Raw genomic sequence first — 14,031 nt, forward strand, 5'->3', positions numbered from 1 at the left:
CGCTGAGCAGACGGTGCAGTGAAGTTCTCGGCTGGTCCCAGGCACCCTGTCCTGAGAAAGAAGGGGGCAAGCCTGGGGACACCTGCCGTTGGTCTCTGGCAGCAGCATGCGGCCAACGCCAGCATTTGATGCTGGGCTTCAGCGTGTCTTCTCAGCAGAATGGGGCTTCTGGAATATGCCAGGGAATTAGGTGCCTTGACTCCGGGAGTCTGAGCAGAAACTGCAATCAGACCTAAGGATGCACCTAGTTTCTGGTCCTTTCCCACCCCATGCCCCCTTCCCCCCATGCCCTAGAAGGTGGCAGCAGCTAAATTGACGGCTGCAAGTAGAAGACAATGAAGCTAATTGGCAACTAAAAATAAACGTGAAATACATTGAATGGGGCACCTGGCTGGCTCCGTGAGTAGAGCAGGCGATTCTTGATCTGGGGGCCGTGAGTTCGAGTCCCACATTGGGTGTAGAGATTACTAAAAAAATTAACTTAAAAAATAATAATAAAATAAAATACATGGGACAGCAATACTAAATATGGGAAAAATAACAAAGGACACCCAGGCACTCAAACACAAATAAAGGCTTTGATTTCTCACAGCTAGCCACAGAACTAAGGATTATTATTACTAATGTTGGTTTTTTTCTTGCTTGCTTTGAGCTTCTACTTCCATATCTCCAGCAGGTCCAAGAAACTTTTTTTAATCAGTTGACACCATTATCCAAGCCCAGGAGTCGCCTTTGGGATGGGATGTCTTGCTGTTAAAAGGCAGCCAAAGGAACTAGACGAGAGGTGGGAGGTAGGGAGGAGAGACAGCAAGCAGGATGGGTTGAAGAGAAGGAATCTAACTGAATGCAGTTGTGACACCTTGAAATACCAAACCATTTCATCACTTTCTAGAAAAATCATGATTACCTCACCTCCCAGCTCGCCCTTCTCCAACTTATTGTTTTATGTTTCAGTATTTCCCAGAGCTTTGTTTTGTTTTTGGTTTTGTTTTGTTTTGTTTTTAAAGAATTTTATTTATTTATTTGAGAGCGAGAGAGAACGAGAGAGAGAGAGAGAGCACAAGCAGAGGGAGCAGGCAGAGGGAGAAGCAGGCTCCCCGCCGAGCAGGGAGCCCGATGCGGGGCTCGATCCCAGGACCCTGGGACCATGACCTGAGCCGAAGGCAGACGCCTAACCGACTGAGCCACCCAGGTGCCCTGCTTTTGTTTTTTTAATATTTTTATTTTTAAGTAATCTCTACACCCAACGTGGGGCTGGAACACACAACCCTGAGCTCCACCGACCGAGCCAGCCAGGCACCCCCAGACTTCTGTCTTTTAGGGCCTTTGGATATAAAGCATTTTACAAGAAATCACAGCAATCTTATATGAAAGCACATGGGTCACCTGGGGTTCGGAGACCCTGGGTCTTGCTCTGCAATTAACCAGCGCACCCCAGCAAGGAACAGAGCTGACGCCACTTATGGCCTCAGTCTCCTGATCCACAAAACAGGGTGTTTGACCACATATTTCTAGTCACCCTTCCATCTTGAACTTGCTGTGATAACCTGATGCAGTGTAGTGCTAAGAATAAGGGCACTGGCATTTGGTAATGCCTGCCTTTTGCTATTTATTTTGCAACCATGCTCAGCCTCGGTATCCTCATTCGTAAGGTGACTATCATGATAATGAATCTATCATCTACTTCACAGAAGAGTTGCAAACATTAAGTAAGGATGTGTATAAAATGCCTACCCAGGCATGGCTTATATTAAGCCTTTTAAAAAAGTTCCTTACTGCTACCAGTATGAGTAATAGCCTACAGAACAGATAGACAGCTCAAATACAGAAAGCACAAGTCCCTCTATATTTAACAAGAACAAAAGTGAGTCTTTCCGTGAACATGTTTTCTCATTTCAAAAATAATATCGCTCGTGGTAAGAACTTTAGAAAACACTTTTTAAACATTTGATCTTCTGAGAAGAGACCTGCAAAGTGAGGCAGGATTTCTTCTGAAACACAACAATTCTTGAGATTAAATGACCAAAGGATTTAAAACTGTCGATTTACCAAATCCAAGTCTTTTAAACTTCAAAAGTCATCCATTAAGCAGCAGAATGCACAGTTATGAAAGGCTACATGCAATCACCGTGATTCGAGATCTCTCCTTGTGGGGCTCTGTCATTTTAAAGACTATTTCCTTCCAAGGAGGAACATGATGGAAACCATTACCAAAACTTTTCTTCTCGGCGCCCTGCCTGTGCCGGCCCTGGGTCTGGTCAGCAGACAGCACTGCTTTTGATAACCAGTTGCTATCTTCCCCTGCACCTGCCGGGCCCCGCCTGGCACAGATAATTTGCAGCAAGCACGGCCTCAGAGCTGACCACCCGGCAGCCTTCCAGGATCTCGATGCATTGCTAGGAACAAGATTCGGCCTTCCCGTGTAAATTCAGGATGGTTTGTAGGCGGCATTAATGAGACGGCTCAGGAACCGTTTGTGGAGAACGATTTTGTGCTAGGGTCTGCCAGAGACCCTGAAGAGGAAGACAGGAGACATCACCAAAGTTTTTAACCCTTGTGCCCCTGCACCCACGTGATGGCTGTTGCAGTAAGTTTCTACGATACTAAAAGCCTGCCAAAAGGAATGAAATTTTGATGTATGTTACAATGTGGACGGACCTTAAAAGCATTATGCTAAGTGAAACAGGCCAGACACAGAAGGACAAATACTGTGTGATTCCATTTATATGAAGTGCCTAGAATAGGCCAATTCACAGGGACAGAGTAGGATAAGGGAGGAGCCAAGGGAGAGTAATTGTTTAAGGGGTACAGAGTTTACACTGGGAATGGTGAAAAAGTTTTAGAGATAGATGGTATCTCTAGTAGAGAAGCAAGCAGCTTCAAATCCAACTTAAAGAGCAGTAATTTGAACAACATGCTTGGGTATCATGGTATCAAGTGGGTATCAAAGGGCAAATTGATCGGTGGAGAGTTACTTTGACCATCTCTGTAACTCTTTTTTTAAACAATCTGAGCAAATCCTGGGAAACTGCCATCTGTTAGATCTCCACGGTTGTTGACAAGTGTTTGTTACATAATTTTCTGTACTAAAGAGATAAATTGATCAGCCCTTGAGCTTCTGTCTTCAAACCTCCAGCACCTCTTCCCCCTTCCTCACTTTCTGCTGATGTCCCTGCTCCCCACTTCCCAGAAAACACTGACACAGTCAGAACTCCCCAGGCCTCCCCAACCACATCCGCCCACCCACTAGTATCAAGACCCACATAGTCTGCTTGTTGACTCATTGCCAGAGAAGAACTATCGAAGTCCAATTCTTTGTTTGTCAATGGGTCCCATTGCCATTATTTGCTCAAGGTTATCTCTGCAGCAATTCTTTATTGTCTGTCTCCTCTGCGAGGACATATTCTTCGTAAAAGCAGGGACTTTTGTCTACCTAACTCTCTGATGTATCCTAGGCATGGAGATCAGTTGCTGGCATGTAGTAGACTCTCAATAGACAAATGCATTCCTTTTCTATATGTTTAAAAAATGCCAATATTTTTTAAAAATGAAATGCTTGAATGGAAAAACATAACTTGATTGCATGAAATATTTGGAATACACGATTCCTGCCTGTCATTCCCATAAACCAGTTAACCCATAAACAGGGTTAAATGTTCCAACATGCCAATATTTCTACATCCAAGCTGCATCTCCCAGAAGTCACACACAAAATATTTTGTCATCCATATCTTCCCAATGTTATTTTTGAAATAAGTCTGTCTCTCTCCGGCATGGTGTCTCTGGACCTCCAGATACCAGTGAATTTATGCAGGAGATCACATTCCAAACCTCAAGAAACGTGAAAGTCATTTAAGTACAGACAAAATCAGAACTATCGGGATACAGTGGGTTAAAAGCTGAATGCACTTTTGTTGGGGCGCCTGGATGGCTCAGTTGGTTGAGCCTCCAAATCTTGAGGCTCAGGTCGTGATCTCAGAGTTGTGAGATCAAGCCCTGCACTGGGCTCCGCTCTGGGTGTAGAGCCTGCTTAGGATTCTCTCTCTGTCTCTGCGCCTCCTCCTCTCACTCCCTCCCTCTAAAAAAAAAATAAAAATAAATAAATATTTTTTAGAAATAATAAAAGCTGAATGCGTTTTTCTAGACAGCAAAAATTGCCAAGGTAAATTCCCTATGACTAATTACAAGACTAAACATCTTTCAGGAGTGCCTGGGTGGCTCAGTTGTTAAGCGTCTGCCTTCGGCTCAGGTCATGATCCTGGGGTTCTGGGATCAGGCCCCGCATCGGGCTCCTTGCTCTGCCAGGAGCCTGCTTCCCCCTCTCCCACTCCCCCTGCTTGTGTTCCCTCTCTCGCTGTCTCTCTCTGTGTGTCAAATAAATAAATAAAATATTTAAAACTAAATAAATAAACAACCAAACACATTTAGTCTGAATTACGTATGCTGTTTTTCAAAACACTAAACAAAATGTAGGTTTATAGTACAGAAGCAGGTTATTCTTTGCTTGGCCTCTATACTTCCTGTCATCAAAGGAGAGCATGAAGTCATCATTAAAGATTTTTTTTTCTTCTGACCTACTTGAGAACACTCTAAGATGATCAGTTGCAAAACATTCTGGAAACTGGGCAATGTTGGCCTTAACAGTGACAGAACAATGAACAAGTGTGTCTCTTGAGGGAGGTCTCATTCCGCAGAAATGCATAGATACTTTTTTATTTTAAAAATGTCCACTCTAATAATAGCAGTGACTTGATTCAGATTTGAGGTTTAGAAGAGTCTTTTAGGATATATTCTAAATTACTAGTACGAGCTGTTTTAGCTTGAATGTGAGCTAGCAAAAATTAAATTTTACTTTGAAATACTGTATGTTTTAGCTCTACCGCTAGTCACTGCATTGCACCTTAAATGTAATAGATAGTACTGGGGGGAAGATTTTAAAGATGCTTTCCCTCTGACACGTGGTATTTTGGTGTAGGAGCAGCCTGTGTGCCTTTTGGGAGAGGGGGTTAAGCTTTAAAGTTAAAGAATAGGATTTCTCTTCTAGGCAAAATTATGTTCCATGACCTAATTCAGGGGAAAACCAGACCCGGGGATCAGAACGCCACGTTAAGACTCAAGAATGCTAATCATTTCTCTGGGCTTGTTCTCAATCTAAAGCATTAGTGATTGCTTTCACTTCTCTGTGGCTCCATTTCTATATCTGAGCTCACCACACAAATGCCCCCCAGAGTTCGTTAGGTCGTGCATTTGGAGCCCCTCTAGAGTTTCTGTAGCAGCTCAGCTCAACCTGGACATTCGGGATTGACGTGGTCAAAAGTTGAAGTCTGCCATTGTTGGTGCCACCGAGGGATTGTGTTCGTCAACTTCCTTGTTCTTAGCACAAGAATGAGTAACTTTTTTTTTTCTATTTCTCTTTTATTAGAACAAGTAAATATTTACAAAGGCAAAACAAGTACAGTATTCATTACAGCATAAAGTAAACATACAGCATGAAAACCAATTACTTAGAGGATGTTAAAAGTCTCTCAGCAAATTTCTTTTCCTATCTTAAAATTTAATCAAGTGCTCATTTGTATAAGTGCAACTGGATTCAATGAGTCATAATAAGCCTGTCAAAGGTTAGTGTGTTTTTTCTTTTTAAAGGTTAGTTGTTTTTGTCAAGTACTATTAACGTGGAAAAACACACCATGTTTTCATTGATAAAGATGAACTCATTTTTATATGCAGTTGATGCCAGAGTACAATAGATTAACAAATGAATGTTAACTGTTATATTGGCGATAGATATGATTTGTCAGAGTTTCATTATGAGGGTACTAAAAGCCTTAGAACTATTTCATGTATATATTTTGTGTTCGCTGTACAATGACATTTCCCCAAAAATGTTTTTTTTAATCACTCAAATACCCTTTCGAGATTGTTAAGACCTTTATTAATTTGTGTTCCATCTTAGCAGAAATTATGTCTTTGGCATTTTTGTATTTCTAAAATTTAACAGAATCCCGGGGAGATATTTGACAATGAAAATATATGCTGGATGAAAATGTAGGCACACTCTAACCCTAGCAAAGCACATTTAAAAATCTGTCTCCCTCTCTAGTACACACATTTTTGATATGCACAACTGAGCACCAATTTGATTTGGAAAACTTGGCCTTTAATGTATTTCCTTTAAGACTGATTTGCCATTTATCTCGTTGCTTCTACTGAAGGTCATCAGTGAATTTGGCTTTTTTTTTTTTTTTTTTTTAACCTCCCTTCCCCTTCCCCACAGGTCTTCCTCAGGAGCCACCTCCAGGGAGATGTCCTTCTGTCTGCATCAGCTTATTCCATCTACAGAGATGTCCTGAAAATCTTCCACCATCAGTGACTGCAGGAAGACTGTCGCTGATTAAGGAGAAAGTCTTCTGCTAAATGAGAACTATCTTCCACCTCCCAGGAGGACTGATGCCCTAAGAAGAAGAATGGAATCGTGGAAACCATCTGAAAACTGGAGAAACACAGCAAGTCCTTACAGTGCTAAAATGTGCAGCCCCTGTGGTCAGAGAAGACGAATGTAAGTTCTAATGTCCATTGCCATTGCACACAGAAACACCATTCACAGTAATCATTAACGAACCCAGCAACTCAGCTTACACCATTTGGAATTAAAAACCGATTGCTCAACACTTCTCCAGATCTCTTTAGAAGTAGGTGCTGGGGCTCCTGGGTGGCTCAGTTAGTTAAGCATCTGACTCTTCTTTTTTTTAAGATTGTTTTTATTTATTTGAGAGAGAGAATGAGAGAGAGAGAGCACGAGAGGGGGGAGGGTCAGAGGGAGAAGCAGACTCCCTGCTGAGCAGGGAGCCCAATGTGGGACTCGATCTTGGGACTCCAGGATCATGACCTGAGCCAAAGGCAGTCGCTTAACCAGCTGAGCCACCCAGGTGCCCCAAGTATCTGACTCTTGATCTCAGCCCAGGTCTTGGTCTCAGGATTGTGAGTTCAAGCCCCACATTGGGCTTAAAAAAAAAAAAAGGTAGCTTCCTTAACAAGTTACCACATCTCACTAATCAGGGAATAATCTAGAGATGAGTATTCTGGAAGCAATTTGATGAAAAGAAGCAGTCATATGAAAAATTGAGGCTTGGAAAAATGTCAGGTTTTTGTTCACTCCTGTTTTAAAAGAACAGGAATAAAGGGAAGAGAGTTTCTGATTAAAAACATAAGTCTGCCCCTGTGTCAATTTCGCCAGCCTCCTCCCTTGTGAGGAGTTCCAGAGGCAGATTTAGTAGTTACCTTGGATGCTAAAATGGCCATAGGCTACCTTGGTACCACCTCTGTTTCTGAGGTTCCACCTAAGTTCGTTCTTACGGAGTACAATCTCACACACCCCTTAAGACTACACCTCAAACAATTCTAGAGTCCTCTCTCGCCCACTTTTATCCAAAGAGCAAAATATACTCTGGGGGGTTCAGTAAAAAAGACATTTTGCTCTTCCCTTGAGATACCCATCTAAGGGAGAACCTGCAGCTGGATATTCTCCACTTGCCTTTTATAACTTAGCCATGGCCTTGGGACCTGGAGACTCTCTTAGCCCCAGCTGTTTTTAATGGCTTTCCTAAGAAATATCATGTGTGTTGAGACACTGAACTCTCCTGCCAGGTTGGACTTCAGTCTCAATGAAGGAAAAGCAACTGCATTAAGATAGATCTGTTTGTAAAAAGAATAATTAAAATTAACATCCTGGGGGAAAGGAACGGAACTTTCTGTTATCTGATTTCTTTCCACATATGGTTCAATGCACCACTAGTGGTTTCCATTTGAAAAAGCAAATTCATTCAGAAAGAAAGATGATTTGTAATATATATAAGAAGCCTTAATGTTCTTAATACACCAGTTCTTTAGAAGTTGAGTGAGTCAATCTCAGAATTGCCAGTCATAAGTTCTAAATATAATTAACCAGTACTTTAGTTTACTTGAAGTTGCAAACTTCATTGGTCATTGGTCCACAAAGGGGGGTTCCCACACACACTGCTCAGTGGACTCTTACAGAAGTTAAAAGGATAAGCAAGCACTAATGATTTTGTGGGAATAACATCATTTCCTAAAATACCTGCCTAAGAATCATCCTGCATATTCATACCTATTCCCCATGTCTACATTCCTGCCACAATAAGCCTTCTTCCATTTTACAAAGAGGGAGCCTACCTTCTATTTGGGTGCATTGCTTCAAGGACTAAAGATTTCTTTTTTTTTTTTTTTAAGATTATTTATTTATTTATTTGACAGAGAGAGACACAGCGAGAGAGGGAACACAAGCAGGGGGAGTGGGAGAGGGAGAAGCAGGCTTCCCGCTGAGCAGGGAGCCCCATGCGGGGCTCGATCCCAGGACCCTGGGATCATGACCTGAGCCGAAGGCAGACGCTTAACAACTGAGCCACCCAGGCGCACCAAGGACTAAAGATTTCTATTAAAAGTTTGGGTTCTGAGGAAGCCTTATTTAATGATAAATCAATTCACTATAAACCTGCCTCACTAAGCATATTTCAATTAAGATCCAAGTGTGATTTTAGCATCAGAGCATTTTGGCTGCGGTCGGGATGATCTGAACCCAGATAGATGGCAGAGGGGAACATTGGGAATGAGTCTTTCTTTTTCAAACCTTATGTTCAAATAATTCATAACTTTTGGGGAAGAGACCTTTGCGAGCAAAAGCAAAGGAAACTTCAAACTGAAAACAGCTTTCCCAGTGTATTAAATGCAATCTAATAAGAGATGTACTTAAAGATGTTATCAATATGACTTCTGTCCGTGAATTTGACAGCCTAATTTTGTAATAGTTAACATACATCCTGGGGCACCTGGGTGGCTCAGTCGGTTAAGCGTCTGCCTTCAGACACTTAACCTCAGGTCATGATCTCAGGGTCCTGGGATGGAGTCCCCCATCAGGCTCCCTGCTCAGTAGGGAGTCTGCTTCTTTCTCTCTCTCTCCCTCTCTCCCTCTCCCTCTGCCCCTCCCCACGGCTTGTTCTCTCTCTCTCAAATAAATAAATAAAACCTTAAAAGAAAAAAACTTAATTGCTCTTTGTGCTTTTGAGCCGATTTCTTTAGGTGGTTTAGTACGTTAATAATTAGATCATAAACCAATTTAAAGTTAGGTTCTAGCAAGATAATAACACCTCTAAGTGAATAAACTGTTAACAATTCAGAAGAGTTTATTTAAATTCTTTCTAATTAGGGGCCCCCTTTTATTTCCCTTCAAAAAGTAATACCACCTTGGGCGCCTGGGTGGCTCAGTCGTTGAGCGTCTGCCTTCGGCTCAGGTCATGATCCCAGGGTCCTGGGATCGAGCCCCGCATCGGGCTCCCTGCTCCGCGGGAAGCCTGCTTCTCCCTCTCCCACCCCCCCTGCTTGTGTTCCCTCTCTCGCTGTGTCTCTCTCTGTCGAATAAATAAATAAGTAAATCTTTTAAAAAAAAAAAAGTAATACCACCTTACATTTACCTTGCAATTTATAATATTCAAGGATTTTTGACCTATGTAATCTCATTTGATGCTTATAACAATCCCACATGGTGTGCAGGGTCTTACTTTGTTGAGGAGACCAGGGCTCAGAGAGGAGAGCATGGAGCTCAGACCCAACGCAGATCTCCCAAACCGAGGCCTAGTGCTCCTCCTGTTCTAGCAAACTGTCCTTACCAGATGAAAGCCTTCAATGACTGGGGCCTGTGCCTTCATCCTTCTATGAAAAAACCATGGCTAAGCAAAACCAAAAGCAGGCAGAACACCAAGTACAAAATGTATTAATACCAGTACAATTGATTATGGAAAATTTCAGGCTAATAAGCAAGTGTTTTGTTTTCATTAAGACTTAATTTTATTAAGACTTAATTTTTTTAGAGCAGTTTTAGGTTCATAGCAAAACTGAGAGGAAAGTGCGGAGATTTCCCATCTACTTCCAGTATTTTCCCGTATACTTTCCATATACTTCCCTTATACTACCAGGCTTTTCATTTGTAAAAGCAATAGTTTTAGCCCTTTATTAAAATATGAAATTTAGGAAGTAATTTGAAAATGGAACGATTGGGCTGCCATCAATACTGCCATTAAAGCATTGTGTTGTTTGAGACTTAGAACGATACCATTGAGTTCTAAAATGGGTAAAAGTTATAGCACATAAATTATACCTCAATAAAGCTGTTAAGGCCACATACCCATCGTTACGGACTTAATTGTGTGCCCCCAAAATTCCTATGTTGATATACTAACTCTGGTACTTCAGAGTGTGATGATATTCAGAGATAGGGTCTTTATAGAGGTAAATAAGTTAGAATGAGGTTATTAAGGTGGACCCTAATCCAATAGGACTGGTATCCTTGTTGGAGGAGAAGATTTGGACACAGACACACACAGAAGGAAGACCATGTGAAGACACAGAGAGAAGACAGCCATCTGCAAGCCAAGGAGACAGGCTTCAGAGAACATTAACCCTGCCAACAACTTGATTTCAAACTTCTGCCTCCAAAACTGTGAGAAAATTAATTTCTGCTGTTTAAGCAGAAATAGTACTTTGTACTACTTGTAGTACTCTGTTATGGCAGCCCTAGCAAACTAATATTACCCCCCAAATACATACACACACATAATACTATGCTACCTAACACAAGCTATATGAAAATCTGCTTTTATGAGTAGCCTTGGATTTTTACTTCTCCTCTGGAATGTCATTTTACTCATCAAATTTTTTATGCTTGAATTTCAATTATCTATATTTTGATGTTAATTATTATAGACTTTAATAATGAACAACCAAAATTCAACATATATCACTGAGAAGCCCAAATCTATTTAAAAAAGAGAGAGAGAAACCAACCACCCTGTTTTGTGGTGAAGAATGACTTCCCAAAGTGTCCACAGTCACTGGTGGGCTCCTTCAGTACTGGGAGCCAATATCTGGGCATCTGTCTCCTTATTAAACACTTAATGTTTACCAAGGGTGGCAGTGGGGGGCTGCGCAAAAAGCTGGGCCAAAGAAAGCAAGATGAAGTTCCTGCTATACTATCCGTGTAGAGTTCACCTGATTCGAGAGCATAGAAATGATACAATGAAGCAAGCATTATTTCTTATGATAGGTCTTTTTTTTAAGATTTTACTTATTTATTTGAGAGAGAGAGGGAGAGCACAAGTGGGGTGAGGGGCAGAGGTAGAAGCAGACTCCCCACCGTGCAGGGAGCCTGATGTGGGGCTGGATCCAGGGACTCCAGGATCATGACCTGAGCTGAAGGCAGATGCTTAACTGATTGAGCCACCCAGGCGCCCCTCTTATTATAGTACTTAACAGTAAAAATTTCCCTTGTTTCAATTCCCTTCTTAATTGTGTACCACAGTGGCATGTTTCAGTACAGTGAGATCCTGAAATGACAGAAAAACATTGAGGTTAAGTATTGTTTTTAGTCAGATGAGTTTTTAGTTGGGCAGCAAGGAAGTTCAACATCAGCCGCCATGGGACATCTCATTTATGTGCCTTTCCTCGCAATTTGTTGACAGGTTGGGATGCAAAGTGTGCATTTCTGGGTTCTCCTTGTAACATTTTGCAGGATTCTTTTTTTATATCACGTTTACAAACTAAAATCCAACCTGATATAAAGAGGGATAAAAAGTCTAAGAACCCAGGGCCCCTGGCTGGCTCAGTCCCGTAGAGCCAGTGACTCTTGATCTTGGGATTGTGAGTTCGAGCCCCATGTTGGGTGTAGAGATTGCTTAAAAATAAAATATTTTTTTTAAAGGCTAAGAACCATCTTAAAAACACAAACACACACCCCCAGTTGTAAAAAAAAAATAATTAATTTGTTTGCTATAGAAGTTAGAAAAGAAAAATGCCCCAACAGATGGAATGATACTTCATAGGAAAAGACGGTCACCATTCCAATGAAACGTTGGGTGGTGTTTCCTAACCTAGGTCTGTAGTCCCTGCTGTTTGTTTTACTCTTTCTTTTGACCTTTATCTTGACCACTCACCTCTATTCTCTTACATGGAGTCCACAGAATTAGTGACCTGTGAGGCCATCTGCCTCTAAGACAATCACTAGGAAGTTCCCCAGTGTTTGAAGCTACCATCCCACAGTACGGGCTCCCAGAACTCAGCTGGCTTTCTTCTCATTTTCTTTGGATCAACAATATTTAATAGCACTAGTTGGAGCTGCCATTAAAGAAAAGTGTATACATGAGACCCCAAATCTCTCAAATTCTAAAACCCTGACTATGTAAATCTAATACGTTTCCTGTGTTAGCTGGCTGGCAAGTTCAGACTTGCATGTTTATCTCTATGAAAGCTATCTGTATTTCCAAGAACGTGACCACCATGCGCATCCACTTCATATGCAGAGCAAAGTTTCAGATGATCTAACTATGCATCACAGCTTATGTAATCCCCTCACCTTTCAAAAGCTTTCTCAAAACTTGTGATCATCTGGGTAAACAGGTACCACCAGCTCCATGCTTACAAGATCAGACCACAGGATAGAGAAATCAAAACGTGAAGCCAGATGTCAGACCAAACTTCACTGTGCTTCAGGGTAAATGTCGCCAGAAGACAAACATTTATCCTTTTATGATTATGTAGGTTAATGGCCAGTCCAATGGTCTTTAGTTTCCATCTTGGCTGCAGATGAGTATAGGTAAAGGGGGTCTTGCCTTGCCAAAATGCCTCATTTCCCCGCGCTGATCAAGGGGACCCATTCCCAAGAACAAGTTGGTTGGCCATTTCAGGGCACATACTTATGAACATGGAATTCCTTCCTGATAAAGAAAGGAAATTGACAGTGCCACAGGCTGAGATTTGGGCTGAGAACAGGAGGAAAAGTTGGCAGTAACTTCATGAGAAGACCCATGTAAGGATAAGAAAAATGTGATGTTGAGCAAGCCCTTCAGTCCATTAGGTCTCTGTGTAAAAGGGATCATAATACCTTCCTTTTTTATATTAACACACAGAAGAAAGTTCATAAAACACTATAGCATATCAGGACAAAAGAAGGAAAGAACCATGAACAAAATGATGAATTAATTTTCTGTTTACATTTCTATTGAGATGGATCATCACTTGTTAGTTTAAGTAATCTCTGTGCTCTGATCAGCATATAAAAATATTGTCTAAGCCTCAAAAAAATCACAATAAAGGTTCACAGTCTTATAAAGTTTGGTAAATAAGCAACAGAGTGGTTTGGAGGGAATTCAGAGGACCAAGAAACATAGCACTTATAACCGTTAGCTGAAAGTAAAATTAAATATGATATTTCTCTGTGGCTGACCTTGGAGGTAAAGGAAAATGCAAAATCAAATTATGAAAAGTAGTATTTTCAAGGACTGCAGTGTATGATGTTTCTGTGCAGAGTTCAATTTCCTGAAGTTAAAGATACCATGAAGTGTACTATAACTATATTTAAAATAGAAAATTATTTCTCTATTTGAAAGGAAATCTATCAGCTTTGTTTTAGTAAACTCTGAACCAAAGAACCTGTGAACTGCACTATTCCAACAGAAGCATCTTGGGTTGGCTCAGGCTCTGCCTTAGGCTGATCATTATAACATTGAGAAAAAATGTCATTGTCACCTTCATATGTCGCTCAACTTAACCATAATGGTTTCCTAGGGCTGCCAAAATGAAGTACCACAAACTGGGTGGCTTCAAACAACAGAGATTTATTCTCTCACAGTTCTGGAGGCCACAAGTTTAAAATCAGGGTGTCAGTAGGGTCGTGCTCTTTCTGATGTCTCCAGGGAAGTCTCCCGCCCTGCTTCTCCCCTCACTTCTGGTGGCTGCCAGCATTCCTAACCCTTAGAACCATCCCTCCAATATCTGCCTCCATCCGCACAGGGCGTTCTTCCTGTGTCTCTGTGTCTCCATGAGGTCTTTTTATAAGGACACCAGTCATTTCATTTAGGGCCCAACCTAATCCAGTATGACCCCCATCTTAACCTAACTAATTGCTAATTACCCTATTTCCAAATACAGCTATATTCCGAGGTTCCAGGTGGATATGAATTCGCAGGG

The sequence above is a fragment of the Callorhinus ursinus genome, unplaced genomic scaffold (genome assembly GCF_003265705.2).
Source record: "Callorhinus ursinus isolate GAN/ISIS: 27379988/994484 unplaced genomic scaffold, GSC_fseal_2.0 scaffold11, whole genome shotgun sequence".
NCBI lineage: Eukaryota > Metazoa > Chordata > Mammalia > Carnivora > Otariidae > Callorhinus > Callorhinus ursinus.